Here is a 14,966-nt window from a genome sequence, read left to right as displayed (position 1 = left end):
GACATTGAGGAAGGCTTGTGTAGACCTTGACTCAAAGATAGGAAGGAAGAATCCAAGAAATGTGGAAAAATTAAAGAAAAGGAGAGCGGATGCTCGTCAGTAAGGTTTCGTTTGAAGTAGCTTCGGCGTCACCATTCAGTAAATTTTTTTTGAAAATCTCGTTCGTTAAATGAAGGAGACCAGCTTTGATCTGAAATGATAAAAATTTGTCGTTCTTGCAAAGGAACTTTAGGAGATGTTCGTATCTCGCTGCTTCAACAAACAAAAATTTTCTTGGGGGGTTGGCGGTTACTGCAACCGAACTGAACTTTACCGCATTCTCAAACGGAGCCTAATCCAATTAAAACAAAGGTTTGTTTGCAAGGGCTTCTTCCCACCTTGTGATATCTCGGTGCCGCCTCCTCTCGGGTAACTTCTCTTACCTATAATTCAAATAATTAGTTATTAATTGAATACATTAAAATTTTTATAATAAATGATTTTACCTATATAGTAAAATAATTATAATTTTAAATTAATATGAGATTTTTTAATGAGTTTTTTTATTAAGTTTTATTCTACAATTCGTTTCGAACTGATATCACTAGTCATACAAAAGTATATGTATCTCTGTGTGTGTCTCTCTCTCTATATGTGTGTGTGTGTGTGCGTCTAGGGTGGCAAGTTGGCAGACAACTGTATTGTCGGTCGTAAGAGTCTTCTGACCCGCGTTCGATCTCTACGGGGACAACTAACACATTTAAAGAGCGGTATTTCAAAATACCACATTTTTAAATATGTATATATAAGATTAATAAGAAAAATACATGTGCTGGTGGCTTAGGTTTAGCTCATTCAACTAAATTGAAATTTATTTAAATATAAAAATTAGATATGATATTATAGATAAACTACGAACTCTAGTCCCTTTTAAAATTATATATCTCATTGGAAGTATGCTGCGTTACAAGTATATTCATATTTTTTAATTATATATATATATATATATATATCAAACAGAAGAAAAGTTCAATATTCATATTTTTAATAATATATATCATTGTCAATCAAGTACTTTCTCACGTTGTCTCACTTTACAGAAGACACGTTCTTTGAATTTTATCTCCTCAGCATTCACGCAATGCGGTGCCGCCATGCGATACATGGTGGTGTGGTCTCATTAGGATTAGTCTTCGGATTTGTGATCCGCCGCACCTAACATTTTCTCGTGTAAGTCCGCTTCAACTCATTCAACTAGGCATTTTAACAGCACGAATTTGAAGATGTGAACAACCAGAAATGTGGTAAATTTTAACTATTTTACTTTTATTCATTTTCATAGCGACTCTTTCATATATATTAAAATGTTAATTATAGAATAAATTTAATGTTTTCACTGTCCGACCGTCTGTACCCGTCATGTTTAAGTTTGAGCCGAGCCGTGACAAAAGTTTTATCAGAGCAAGGTTTAGGATTAATCAATACCATCTTGATGAAGAGCCAATAGGGTAATTACAAGAAAGCTTTAACAATAATAAAACTTAAAATATAAATTAACACTAATTAAATAATTATTTTAATTCAAGTAAATGGATGCACCAGAGATTCAAGAGAGAAAAATGGTAGAAAATGAATAAGTATCGCCTGTTGTTAATGTTAATATAAATGTTTTGACCTAGATGATGGCGACGATGACTCGACTAATTCAGGAGGTCGGATCACAACATGTTGGAAGTGATATAGTTATGGCGGATGAGTACTTGAAAATATTTCAAGATCAACATCCACCTTTAATAAAGGGAACTGGTGATCTAATTGAAGCGGAGAACTGATTAATTAAGATAGAAAAGATATTAGATAACATGGTGTGCCATCACGAAAAAAGAATATATTTAGCTTCATTTGTGCTGGCTGGAGAAGCCGAAAGGTGGTGACATAGATAGTGTTTGGACAAGTTAGGGGACATTCCCAACATGATGATAAGTTGGTAAGATTTTGTTGAACTTTTTAAAGAGTAGTTTGTACCCTTATTCGCTTGAAGACAAATGTAAGAAAAGTTCATCAACTTGGTGCAAGGAGAGAAGCAGTTATGCAGTATGAAGCAGAGTTAACTACATTATCAAGAAAAGCTCCACAACTGATAGCTACTACATATAAGAAGAGTTACAGAGTTCTCTTGGGATTAAAGGATTCAATCAGACAACCGTTGATGCTTTTGGGGATCAATGATTATTAAGTGTTAGTGGAGCAGGCTAGACTTGTATAGATTGATTTTTAGCTTATTCAAAAACGTACAGAGATACATAAGAGGAAGAGCGTGTTTTTGGATCAATCAGAAGATTTCAATGTGAGGAAGCCCAAATTTAGTTCTGATAGATCCAGTGGTGGCACTTCTCGTAACCATAGTCACTTGTGTCAAATGTGGAAAACAACATAAATATGAATGATTGATGGGATCACATACATACTACTGGTGCCACGAACCTCGTCATGTAGCCAAATGCTGCCTTTCACTTAACCAAAAAAACATGAGAAGAACAAAAATCAATTGGAGCTCCTTCATAAAAGACTGGAGGTGGGCAGAGAAGAATAGAATCAACAGCTTTAACTCCTACCCAAATTCAATCAGGACAGCCAGTTTGACCTCGAGTTTACTCTCTTACCAGTACAGAGCATGAAGAACCTACCGTTGATGTTGATGCTATTAGTGATTAGTGAGTTTTAAGTTTTATCACATTTTATAGGATGTGTGGTCTTGCTACTTTACCTTGCTTCATGGATGATGTTATCTTGTTTCTATTGATGGAGAAAGTTTAGTTGAGTTATTTTGTCAATGTTCGTCACCTTGCAATTGGGTTTTACATTAAACTTATTTACTTTAAACCAAACACATAAAATTAATATCTTTGTGGTGCCACTATAGTTTTTCTCATTAAGAATTTGTTAAAATTGTAATATATAACATCTAAAAATTCAAATCATTTTTCATCAATCAAACCTCAATCTAAAATTCATCAAAAAAAATAAAGATATTTAAATGAATTTTTATATATCTGTATTAAATATCTATAGCTTTAAAATCATTTATGTAATATTAGAGTATGCTTGTGTTCATATCTATGTCTGTGTGTCTATATATATATATATATATATATATATAATATAACTCTATATTTTTTTCCAACAAAGCAAATGGTGTTGGATGAAGCCCGATTCATGACCCCAACTCCCACTCCCACTCCCGTCTTCCTGCTTCTGCTCCTTTCTCGTTTCGCGAATCGGCGCCAATCTTGTCGCGCCTCCCTCTTCGTTCCCGTTTTTTCTGCTTCTGCGAAGCGAAGCATCTCTTCACTTGTTTTAAGTCACGAACAGAAGAGGAAAAAAGGATTGTGAGGTATTGTAGGGCTCTCCTTGAGATTTTGCACGGCCTTTTTGTGTTCTTCTTCGGGCTTCCTAGGGACAGAGGAAGAGAAGTGTAATCAGTAGTTCCTTGCAGCAAAAGGAAGAAGAAAGAAGAAGAAGATTGTTCTCCCTTGGCTTCTTCTTAGTGGCTTGTGGCAGAAGAGAAATTGAGTTTATTTCTCTTGTAAATTTATCTTCTTCGGTGTATCTCAGTGTAAAGAGAGAAGAAGAGAGAGCAACGAAGTAAGAGATCCCTCTTGTAAGTCGAGACGATTGACTGATGTAAATTCCTCAAATAGTAAAATCCTCTGTAACTCCGTGGACGAAGGGAATTTTTTGAACCACGTAAATTTGTGTGTTCCGTTGTGTTACAGTTTTATGGTGTGAATTTTCTCGTTCTATTTTTCGCTTTGTCGTCAATCGTTATATATAATAGAACGATTGACGACAAAGCGAAAAATAGAACGAGAAAATTCACACCATAAAACTGTAACACAACGGAACACACAAATTTACGTGGTTCAAAAAATATTATATATAACGATTGACGACAAAGCGAAAAATAGAACGAGAAAATTCACACCATAAAACTGTAACACAACGGAACACACAAATTTACGTGGTTCAAATATATATATATATACACACACAGACACACACACACACCACAACAACTGGTATCAAAGCTTTATTCGTATTTGAGGAAGAATGATGGTTGCATATGAAGTGAATGTTTCAGAGATCGAGAAATTTGATGACACAGATTTTGGTTATTGGAGGATGCAGATAGATGACTACCTCTATGAGAAGAAACTTCATCTTCCATTATTGGAGAAAAGACCTGAAAGGATGGATAAGGCTGAATGGAAATTGTTGGATCGACAAATTCTGAGGGTTATTCGATTGACCCTATCGAGGTCCGTTGCACACAACATCGTCAAGAAGAGAACAACTGTTGATCTCATGTCAGTCTTATCATGTATATATGAAAGCCATCGGCGAAAAATAATGTGTACTTGATGAAAAAGTTATTCAATTTGAAGATGGCAAAATGTGTTTTTGTTGCTCAACACATGAATGATTTCAATACTATCACAAATTAATTTTTGTCTGCTGAAATTCATTTTGATGATGATACGTGCGCTGATATTGTTGGCTTGATTATCAAATAGTTGGGAAGCCATGAGGATAGCAGTTAGCAGTTAGCAGTTCTACAGGTAAAACTACAGGTAAATCTAAACTGCTACAGGTAAATCTAAACTGAAATGTGATGATATTCGTGATTTAATTTTGGCTGAGGAGGTGCGCAGGAAAGATTCTAGAGAGATCTTAGGTTCAAGTTTGACATTGAATGTTGATTTTAGCAGAAGATGGTAGGACAGGAACTCAAATAAAAGGAGATCAAAATTAAAGTCTGGTCAGTAGACAACCTGCTGAAATTGTGGTAAGTCTAGCCACATAAAGAAGAAATTGCAGAAATGCAAAGAAGATGGAGAATGATTGCACAAATGTGGTATCTGAAGAAGTATAGGATGCACTGTTACTGACAGTTCATAGTTCTGTTGATAAAGGGATATTGGATTTAGGGGCTTCTTTTCATACAACATTCCATCAAGAATTGATGCGAAATAATGTTGCAGGTGACTTTGAGAAAATATATCTGGCAGATGGAGAAGTGTTGAATGCGGTAGAGAGTGGGTCCGGGGCACCCATTCCTATTATTCCACAGACAGATGGTTGAGAACCATAAAACTATAAAGAAATCTTGCAAGATGAAAGTTTGAGCAAGTGAGACCTGACAGGACTTCCATCAGGGAAGAATGCATTACACAACAAGTGGGTGTATCAGGTGAAAAATGATTTTGATGGCAGCAAGATGTACAAGGCTAGACTTTTTGGAAAAAACATTCAATAGAGGCAAGATATTGCCCATGCAGTGAGAGTTGTAAGCAGAGACAAGAGTAACCTAGAAAATAGCTTGGATGCTTGGATGTGCAAGGCTATTTGGACCCTGCTGATATGTTGACTGAGGGTGTTACTTTTGAGAAATTGAAGTTGTGCACAACTTCAGTTGGTCTTTTGGAGTGAAGACAGATGATTTTGAGTTGCAGAGCTGGAGGATTCATATTTGAAGAAAAAGACGATGCAGCCAGTGGAGGATATCAATTTGAGGAAGGAGATATTGATGTCTATCTACCGGTCTCCAAGTGGGAAAATTTTTGGATGGAGCCCGGTTCACGACCCCAGGTCCCGCTCCTACCTTCCCGCTTCTGCTCCTTTCCCGTTTCGCGAATCGGTGCCAACCTTGTCGTGTCTCCCGCTCCTTTGTCGCGATATCGCGAACCCTTCCAGCCTTCCTTGTTTCCGCGAAGTAAAGTCTCTCTTCGTTTGTTTTAAGTTGCGAACAGAAGAGGAAAAAGGGATTGCGAGGTATTGTAGGGCTCTCCTTTAGATTTTGCACGGTCTTTTTGAGTTGTTCTTCGTGCTTCCTCAGGACAGAGGAAGAGAAGTGCAAGCAGTAGTTCCTTGCATCAGAAGGAAGAAATATGAAGAAGAAGCTTGTTCTCCCTTGGCTTCTTCTTGGTGGCTTGTGGTAGAAGAGAAATTGAGTTTATTTCTCTTGTAAGTCTATCTTATTCGATTTATCTCGGAGTAGAGAGAGAAGAAGAGAGAACAACGAAGTGAAAGATCCCTCTTATAAGTCGAGACGATCGACTGGTGTAAATTCCTCAAATAATAAAATCTTCTGCAACTCCGCGGACGTATGCACTTTGCCGAACCACGTAAATCTGTGTGTTCTGCTGTGTTACTGTTTTTAGTGTGAATTTTCTCGTTCTATTTTTCGCTTCGTCATCGATTATATATACCACAACAAATAACCGCTTACTGATGAATAAAATTTTGATCCACTTGAAAGAAAATAATTTTGCGAAGCTACCATTATATTTCTCTTTAAGAGCCTTCTTCAATTGCAATATATAACATCTAAAAATTCAAATATTTTTTTATTAATCAAACTTCATCATAATCTATAGAAAAAATAAAAATATTTAAATGAATTGGTACATGTATTTAATATCTATATCATGATTTTTCTATATACGTAAAAAATAATATATATATATATATATATATCTATTTTTTTAACCGGCCGGACGGAAACAGAGATGGTCGTGGTGGGGCCCACGCAACTTTGTCGTCACCTGCAAAAAGGTCTCTTTGCCGTTTGGGCACTGTTGATGCCGCACGTCAAGCAACGGATGTATTAATTATTGAGGTACTTATAAGATGAAGTTTGGAGTTATACTTATTTACAAGAATGCCACTCCAGGTTGACCTGAATTAGTCAAATAAAACAATGTAAAAAAAAAGAAAAAAAAAAGTATTATGTCGTTCTTATCATGCAAGCAAATGTTATGCGGCGATCGAACGTTCGGACGACGGTTCGATTGGATTGTCATGCGATATATGAAGGCATGATTATAGAGTATGTTTGGGGCAGCTACAGCTTATTGAATAATCTGTTAATAAGCTAATTAAAAACAATATGTTGATAAGCTAGGTGTGGTGGCTATTACAAATTTTTATTTTTTTTCGAAAAACCATATCTCTGCAAGCAAGCTGCAATCAGGTGTGAAACGTTGTTTTCAGCGTTTTGAGAAGGCATAAGCTGTCAAAACACATTTTACCAAAACAGTCCATGTGCGTTTTCAAAACGCCACCGCACCAGATAAGCTGCCCCAAACGGATCTAATATTTTCTTTATTCGTGCCAAATGACAATTCATTGGACAGAAAAAAATTTAAATAGATAAATAAAACACGAACGGTCTAAGGATAATGTAATAAATATTCCAAAAAGTGGAGGCATGTTGTCATTTTGCTTGTCCTTTTAGGCTACCTTCTTCATATGGATCCCATGGACAACGCCCATTGAGAAAGGTGATGGGAAGACAACATGTGATTACTATGATATATTGTATGCCAAATCCTAAGTTTTAAGAAGTTTATGAATTAAATAGAATGAAACTTAGATTTCCCATGCTTTTAATTGTTTGTTGGCATAAACTCTTATAAACTAGAGGTTTTTAATAGACAATAAAAAAACTATGAAAAGGGAGCTAGGTGCAACATTAATTGTATGACCTAAATATGGTTACACTGCGCTTATGAGGTATTAAGACAGGCTTCTCGAGTTATTCAACATGGGTGCTTGAAAGCCCATAGGCAATTTAGCACCTTTAGAGGGTGCCAAACAGTGTGTTGGGTGCTTCTGCACCCATTTTGGGTGCTTGAGTGCCCAAGCCTCTCAAAGGGGTTTGCTTCTTTGTGTTTTTTTCGCTCTCATGTGCGCGCAGATTCGCACAGGTGATTTTTTTATGGATTTCTCGACTACTAGAGTCTTTTCAGGAGTGGAAATAGGTTCTCTCACATTGGAGTGGACATCGGGGGTGTAGTGTATAGGATGAAAATCGTTGTTTGGTGCTATGTACGGCCTGAGCGGTCCGAAACTCAATTTTGCACCTGAATGACCGAAGAAAGGTTTTCACTGATCCGGAAGCTACGGTAAACTACGTATCATTAAAATATGCCTTTGTAACTCAAAAATAAACATTTTAGAGGTTTTAATTTGTAGATTTTAGTCCAGACAGACGTTCCCGGACCCCTTCGTGTAGATGGTTCTGAAATACACATTTTTTTTGCCAAAATGTGTGTGAGAGAGTTTGAAGACTCCCGTTGGCCACCAGAGGCTTCGAATATGTGAGGTATGACTTTTAAACACTAAGATAGACTTTAAATGTTTCCCTTTTTGGAATTAACACCACCCCATGGTGAATTCTCCATGGTAGGGATAAATTGAGATCGACCCTAGTTTCGTACATGAGGCACATACCAAATGGTCCAGATTGATGTCCTAGACTACTAGAAGCTATAAACATTCATTTAGCACTCAAGCAGACTCCAAAATATATCACATCCAAATATGATGCCAAATAAGGACCCCCAACATGTATGTTTGTGTCGTCGAGGCACAATGCACTTGTAGGAAGCATCTTAAAATCTTCCTTGGTGGTTGGAGAGTCATCCCAAGGAAAAAATAAACAAAGACTCAGCCAGGACAGGATTATTAGACAGAGTATGACTGAGGTGATGGTTATGCTAGGAAGGAAAACGTTGGGATTCACATCCAATCCCGAGAGCCAATCAAAATATGTAGAGCTTGAATATAGTAGGGAGGGATGCACTAGGTCTCATATCCGACCCAAAAGGGAAAAGGGTGGTTAGTCAAGTAAGAACCCACGAGGGCTCACATCCTATCCGTGGGCTAGCCAAAACAAGCTAATTAGGAAAGAAAGCACTAGGACATAGCCATGCTAGATTTATTGGATGGGGTATGATCGAGGGGTGGCTAGCCAACTGAAACTAACTAACCACAAAAATGACTCAGCCATGCCAGATTTATTGGACATGTTATGATTGAGGGGTTCAATAATAGGATATCGGCTTGTCTGACCTATGCTCCGAAACGACGGCGGAGGGAGCCAGAGGGGTTGCACTCCATGTTGAATGTTCAATCCCCCACACCGAGCACTATCAAAGGCTGGAACCATTATGTCAAAATGTAAAAGTTTACAGATTTATCTAAATATGTGACTCATGTATTTATCTGATTGTGTATTCAGGTCAAGGAACTTGATAGAGAGCCATCCATTGCAGAGTTGCACGTCCTTACACATCGACGCGCGGCACATAATAGCGTGTATCCAACCACTCTCACCGTGTCATTGTAAATTTAAAAATTTTAATTCTATCAACATGTCAATTAATGCTTAAAATGCCAAATAATGTTTAAATGTTGTTAAGCAGGAGGAGCACGAGATGGTCCAGATGAGACAGAGGGAGATGACTCGCTAGATCTCACCGTTCGTTAGTAGCGGTAGCTAGCCTGCCACTGCGGAGTCCAATTTTAAGTTGTGTACACAGTCGACTGAGAAGAAGAAGGGAAGAGTGTACGACCTCAGAGAAAAGAGGATGGTGTTTGAGGTCGAGCCTTCCAAAGCAGTGGTGGGTGGCCCTAACTCATTACAGGCTCAACATGAGGAGCTTGTTAGACGTGTGACAATAATAAATAAAGAGCTCCGACTGGTGTGTGAAGGCCAGCTGTTCTTTGCAGAAAGCCTAACACGCCTGTTAGAGAGTTTTGATTGCCAGAGCAAGTGACACATGTGTTCGGTCGAGGATGAGGAGGAGCAGCATGTTGATGAGGATGAAAATTAGGTTTTTTTCTGTGTTTGATAATTTTCCCAAACTTAGGGGCTGACTTTATGTTTTTTTTTTCATTGTTGTATAGTACGAATTTTTAGTTTGGTGTCTTGTAAATTCTAGGCACTTTAATCTGTTTATATTTAATCTGATTTGATATCATTCTGTATATGCTGGATATCTCTCTTATGAGTTGTGATGATAGAAAAATATCATATTATGTTGATTGTGTTTGTCATATTCATGTATGTGAAAATCTAATTGTTTTATTATATTTTTTATGTTTCTTACAGGTTAGCGTCAGAAAATTCCGATGCTAAAAGCTACGATTAGCTAATGATACAAGCCGCCGCTAAAACGATGCAATAGCGTCAAAAAAGTCCGACGCTGACCAACGTCGAATATGGTCGACACTAATTAACGTCGGCCTTGTTCGACACTGATCAACGTTAGACTTGTTTTACCCTATTGCGTTGTTACGCCAGCCTCACTAACATCACTAACATGTTTGGCAGTATTTTTTAGTGATGGTTGTATTCGACACTAATGCAAACACAAATTAAAGTATGACGCTGATGTGGACACAAAATAAATTATTGATGCTCATTTTAACGTCAGAAAGAAACCAAAGCTATTCCGATGCTAACCTGAATTTGCCTCTGAAAACAACCCAATTAACGTAAGAAATGTCCAACGCTAATTGGGCTTTTTTCTGTAGCGAGGATTGAATGCATATTTATAGAAATTTAAGAAACAAAGTATACTCCAAAATAAATTATACCCATTACTTAGAATTTAAAAAAAAAAAAAGTTAAAATACCAATTTCAAAATAAAAAAAAAATCTTGATTTTAAATTTATTTATTGATTGCATGAACCATCTAAGATCACATTTATGATGGGTTTAATATGGCAAAATCAGCATTGAGATTAAAGAACTTGCACGGTTAAACTTCAATGATTAGTTTCCTTAATGGCTAATAAATCATACGTATTGAATTGTCATATAACAAACTATTTAAGTATGAGCTTGGGGAAGCATGGATTTGTGCAAACAAACTTTGTACAATCCAAGCCATGCCAATGCATTTCAAAGGAAATTTGGACAATGTGTGGTGAGGTCTTGATAGGAAAGGAAGCAATGGCGATCAACTTCACCTAAATCCACTTTGCATAAGAGCAAGAAGAAGGATAGGCAGAACCAATTGGACTGGACTATGTTGATCTAATTTTGTATAATTTGACCAATTTAATGCTCAATTGTATTCCCTAATCTTTCAACTTTATTATTTTTGCGATTACCGTAATAAGAACAATTTTTTATTGTAAATTTGCCACCTTTGGTCTCCCATTGGGGATTTTAGTGCCAACAGGCATCCCGGACCCGCGGGTAGATAGGTCCAAAATCCAATTTTTTTCCAAATGTGTATGGGAGAGTTTGATGAATCACGTTGGCCACCAGAGGCTTTGAATAGGCGGGGTATGACCTCTAAATACCAAGATAGATGTTAAACATGTCTCGTGTTGGAATTAACATCACCCCACAGTGAATTCTCCCGGATAGGGCTAATTTGAGATTTACCACAGTTCTGTACTTGAGGAGCATACCAAATTGTCTGAACGGATGTTCCAGGCTATGAGAAGCTGTAAACAATCCTGTAGCTCTCAAGTAGACACAAACATATATGACATCCAAAAGTGATGCCAACAAAGGAGCCCCAACAAGTGTGTTGTGTCATTGAGGCACAATGTACTTGTTGGAAGCATCCTAAAATCTTCCTTGGTGGTTGGAACACCATCCTAAGGAGAAAATAAACAAAGGAATCAACATGGACATGGGATAGGGTATGACTGAGGCGATGGCTACGTCAAGAAGAAAATGCTAGGATTCACATCCAATCCTGTGAGCCAATCAAAATATATAGAGCTTGATCACACTAGGGAGGGATGCAATAGTTCCCATACGGACTTAAGAGGTAAACACGGTGGCTAGGTTTGGTAGGAACATACGAGGGCTCACATCTTATCTGAGGGCTAGCCATAACAAACTGATCAGGAAAGAAAGCTCTAAGACTCTTGTCTTCCTCAGGACTCGATCAGGCCAGATTTACTAGATAGGGTATGGCCAAGGGGTGGCTAGCTAACTGAAACTGACTACCCACAAAAAGGACTCAACCAGGTCAGATTTACTGGATAAGGTATGAGTGAGGGGTTTTGTAGTAGCATATCTGTCTGTCTAACCTATACTTCTAAAAAAAAGACGGAGGGAGCCAGAGGGGTCACACTTCACGTTGGAGGTTCGATCCTCCCACACGGAACACTTCAAAGGCTAGTAAGATTATGTCAAAATTCAAAAGCTTGCAAATTTATGTAATTATATGACTCTTGTATTTATTTGATCATGTAAACACACCAAGGAGCTTTACAGAGAGTCATCTATCGCAGATTTGCAGGTCCTTACGCATCGACGCGTGGGCACACAACAGTGGGTATTCGACTACTCTCATCGTGTTAATGTAATTTTTAAAAGATTGATTCTATTAATATGTCAATTAATGCTTAAAATGCCAAATAATATTTTGAATTTTTTTATGCAGGAGGAGCATGCGCAGCTTCAGGTGAGACAGCGGGAGATGACTAGCTAGATCTCACCATCCGTTAGCAGTGGTAGCTAGTTTACCACTCACTACGCAGTTTGATTTTGAATTATGAACACATGCGAAAGGGAAGAAGAAGCAGAGAGTGTACGACCTCAGAGCAAAGATGATAGTGTTTGAGGTCGAATGTTCCTAAGCAGTTGTAGGTGGCCCTAGCTCATTACAGGCTCAACATGAAGAGCTTGTCAGGCGTGGATAATGATGAATAAAGACCCTCGACATGTGGCCAACAACTCGTTGCAGATAGCCTAGCATGCCTGATGGAGAGTTTTGATCTGCTGAGCAAGCAACACATGCGTCTGGTCGAGGATGAAGAGGAGTAGGATGATGATGAGGATGAAGATTAGGTTTTTTTCTTTGTTTGATCATGTTCGTTAGCATAGGGGCTGATTTTATGTTTTTTTTCATTATTGTATAGTATGAACTTTCAGTTTCTTGTATTGTGATCACTTTAATCTATTTATGTTTAAGCAGATTTGGTATCATTATGTGTGTGTTGGAGATTTCTTTTTTGAGTTGTGATGATAGAAAAATATCATATTATGTTGATTGTGCTTGTTATGTACTTGTAAATGGAAATCTAATTGTTTTGTTGCTTTTTTTTTTTTTGTTTCTTATAGGTTAGTGTAGAAAAATTCCGACGCTAAAATCTACCATCAACCAACAATACAAGCCGACACTAAATCGACGCAATAACGTCAAAAAAGTCCGACACTATTAAATCAACATTGAGATTAAAAAACTTGCAAGTTTAAACATCAATGATTAGTTTCTTCAATGGCTATTAAATCATATGTATGAATTGTCATATATAACATATTTAAGTATGACTTTGGGGAAGTATGCATTTGTGCAAACAAGGTTTGTACAATCCAAGTCATGCATTTCATAGGAAAGGAAGCAATGGCGATCAACTCACCTAAATCCACTTTGCATCAGAACAAAGAGAAGGATAGGCAGAACCAATTGGACTGAACTATGCTGATCTAATTATGTAGTTTGACCAATTCAATGCTAAATTTGTTTGTAAATTTGCTATCTTTGGACTCCCATTGGTCCTTCAATTAGCTTTAGAAATTACTATCAGTTTTGTACACTCTTTCCATATTTTCTGAGCTGGTAATGAACCTTGTAGTATAATTAAAAGATTATAATGAAGGAGGCCTTTATATATAGACATGCAACATTGGATTATCACACAAAGAATTAAAATTTTAGCAATTCTTGAAGTAATAAATATCAAACACTATTTCTTATAGAGAGAATTATTAACATGTGATGACTCAAAGTAATTTAGATCTATCATTAAAAATAAAATATAGACTACGGATCCATTTTGAGTGGCAGTACGACACCACACCACTGTTTTATCTGTTTGGGTAAAGTGTCACTGAAATCTGTGTTTTCTCACCGGTCCTGACTAGGTGTGGTGGTAGCTTTCTAGCTAGGGTTTGACTTTTTTTTTAAAAAAAATCGTGATGATCACCACAACTTTTTGAACATCAGATTATTTTTCAATAGTTTCACAGTTATTTTTTTATAATCTGCAGCTGCCCCAAATAGACCCGTAAATCTTAGCCTTTGCTGTTAGAATTAAATGATTAATTGATGAATCTCGTGTACACTATGAAACTATTCATATGACATCCAAATTTCAAATCTCCAATTCACTAGAGGACACTCTCCACTTACAAGACAATGTGCTTCAAAGCTCACACTTACAAGACAATGTGCATGAATGCTCACACTTCTTATAAGTCAAAAGAATGGGCTACATGTATTAATATATGCTAATGTGGTGAAAATGAACTAAAATTTTGAGATTATATATATAAATTTAGTTGGGAATATTACATCACAATTTGAATCCCATCGCAATCCAACTGATCTCAATCCAAGTTAAGTGTGTTGTTGATTGAGTTAATCATATTAGTTTTAATTAGAGTCAAAATTGGGCCATAATCATTGGCCAAATAATAATAATAATAATAATAAAATTGTAACCAAATCTAAATATAATTATAATAAACATTTTGTTATTAATTTATTTTGACATTAATATAATATATGACTAACAAATCAACTACGTCATTACATTCATATTAAAATAAATTTAATAACAAAAAAAAATTTCTATTCTTACCCAATTTGGTGTAAGTGAGAATTGGCTCATGAGCTGAGTTCGATGAGCGAACAAACCAAGCTCAAGCTAGCTCTGACTAGACTCGTTAGCTCGTGAGTCTAACTTGTCTTAAAAAATATTAATATATAATATACTCATAATATATTTACTTCAAATTTTGTATTTTATATCATGAGATTTCTTATTATTTTTCTTCTATTTCTCATTGTATTTATCACTTTATTATAATACTATCTTAAATTAATATTATTTTGTCTCTTTAAGAATAAATAAGTCGGCTCGTGAGCAAGCTCAAACACGTAGATTTAAACCCGAGCTCGGGTTTGAATTTGATAAAATTAATAAAGCTTAAACTTAAGCTCAAGCTGAGGGCGGCTTATACTCAACTCGAGTCGTTTACACCCTTATATATAAGATTATTATTTTGTTTTAAAAAATGAAATTGCATAGATTTAAAGTATATATCAATATGGAAATTTAGATTACATAAGAAATATGTGCTAATTCTATATATGTCAGCCCC

The sequence above is a fragment of the Phalaenopsis equestris genome, unplaced genomic scaffold (genome assembly GCF_001263595.1).
Source record: "Phalaenopsis equestris unplaced genomic scaffold, ASM126359v1 Scaffold000343, whole genome shotgun sequence".
NCBI classification, from domain to species: Eukaryota; Viridiplantae; Streptophyta; class Magnoliopsida; order Asparagales; family Orchidaceae; genus Phalaenopsis; species Phalaenopsis equestris.
Note: the sequence above shows the minus strand (reverse complement) of the source record.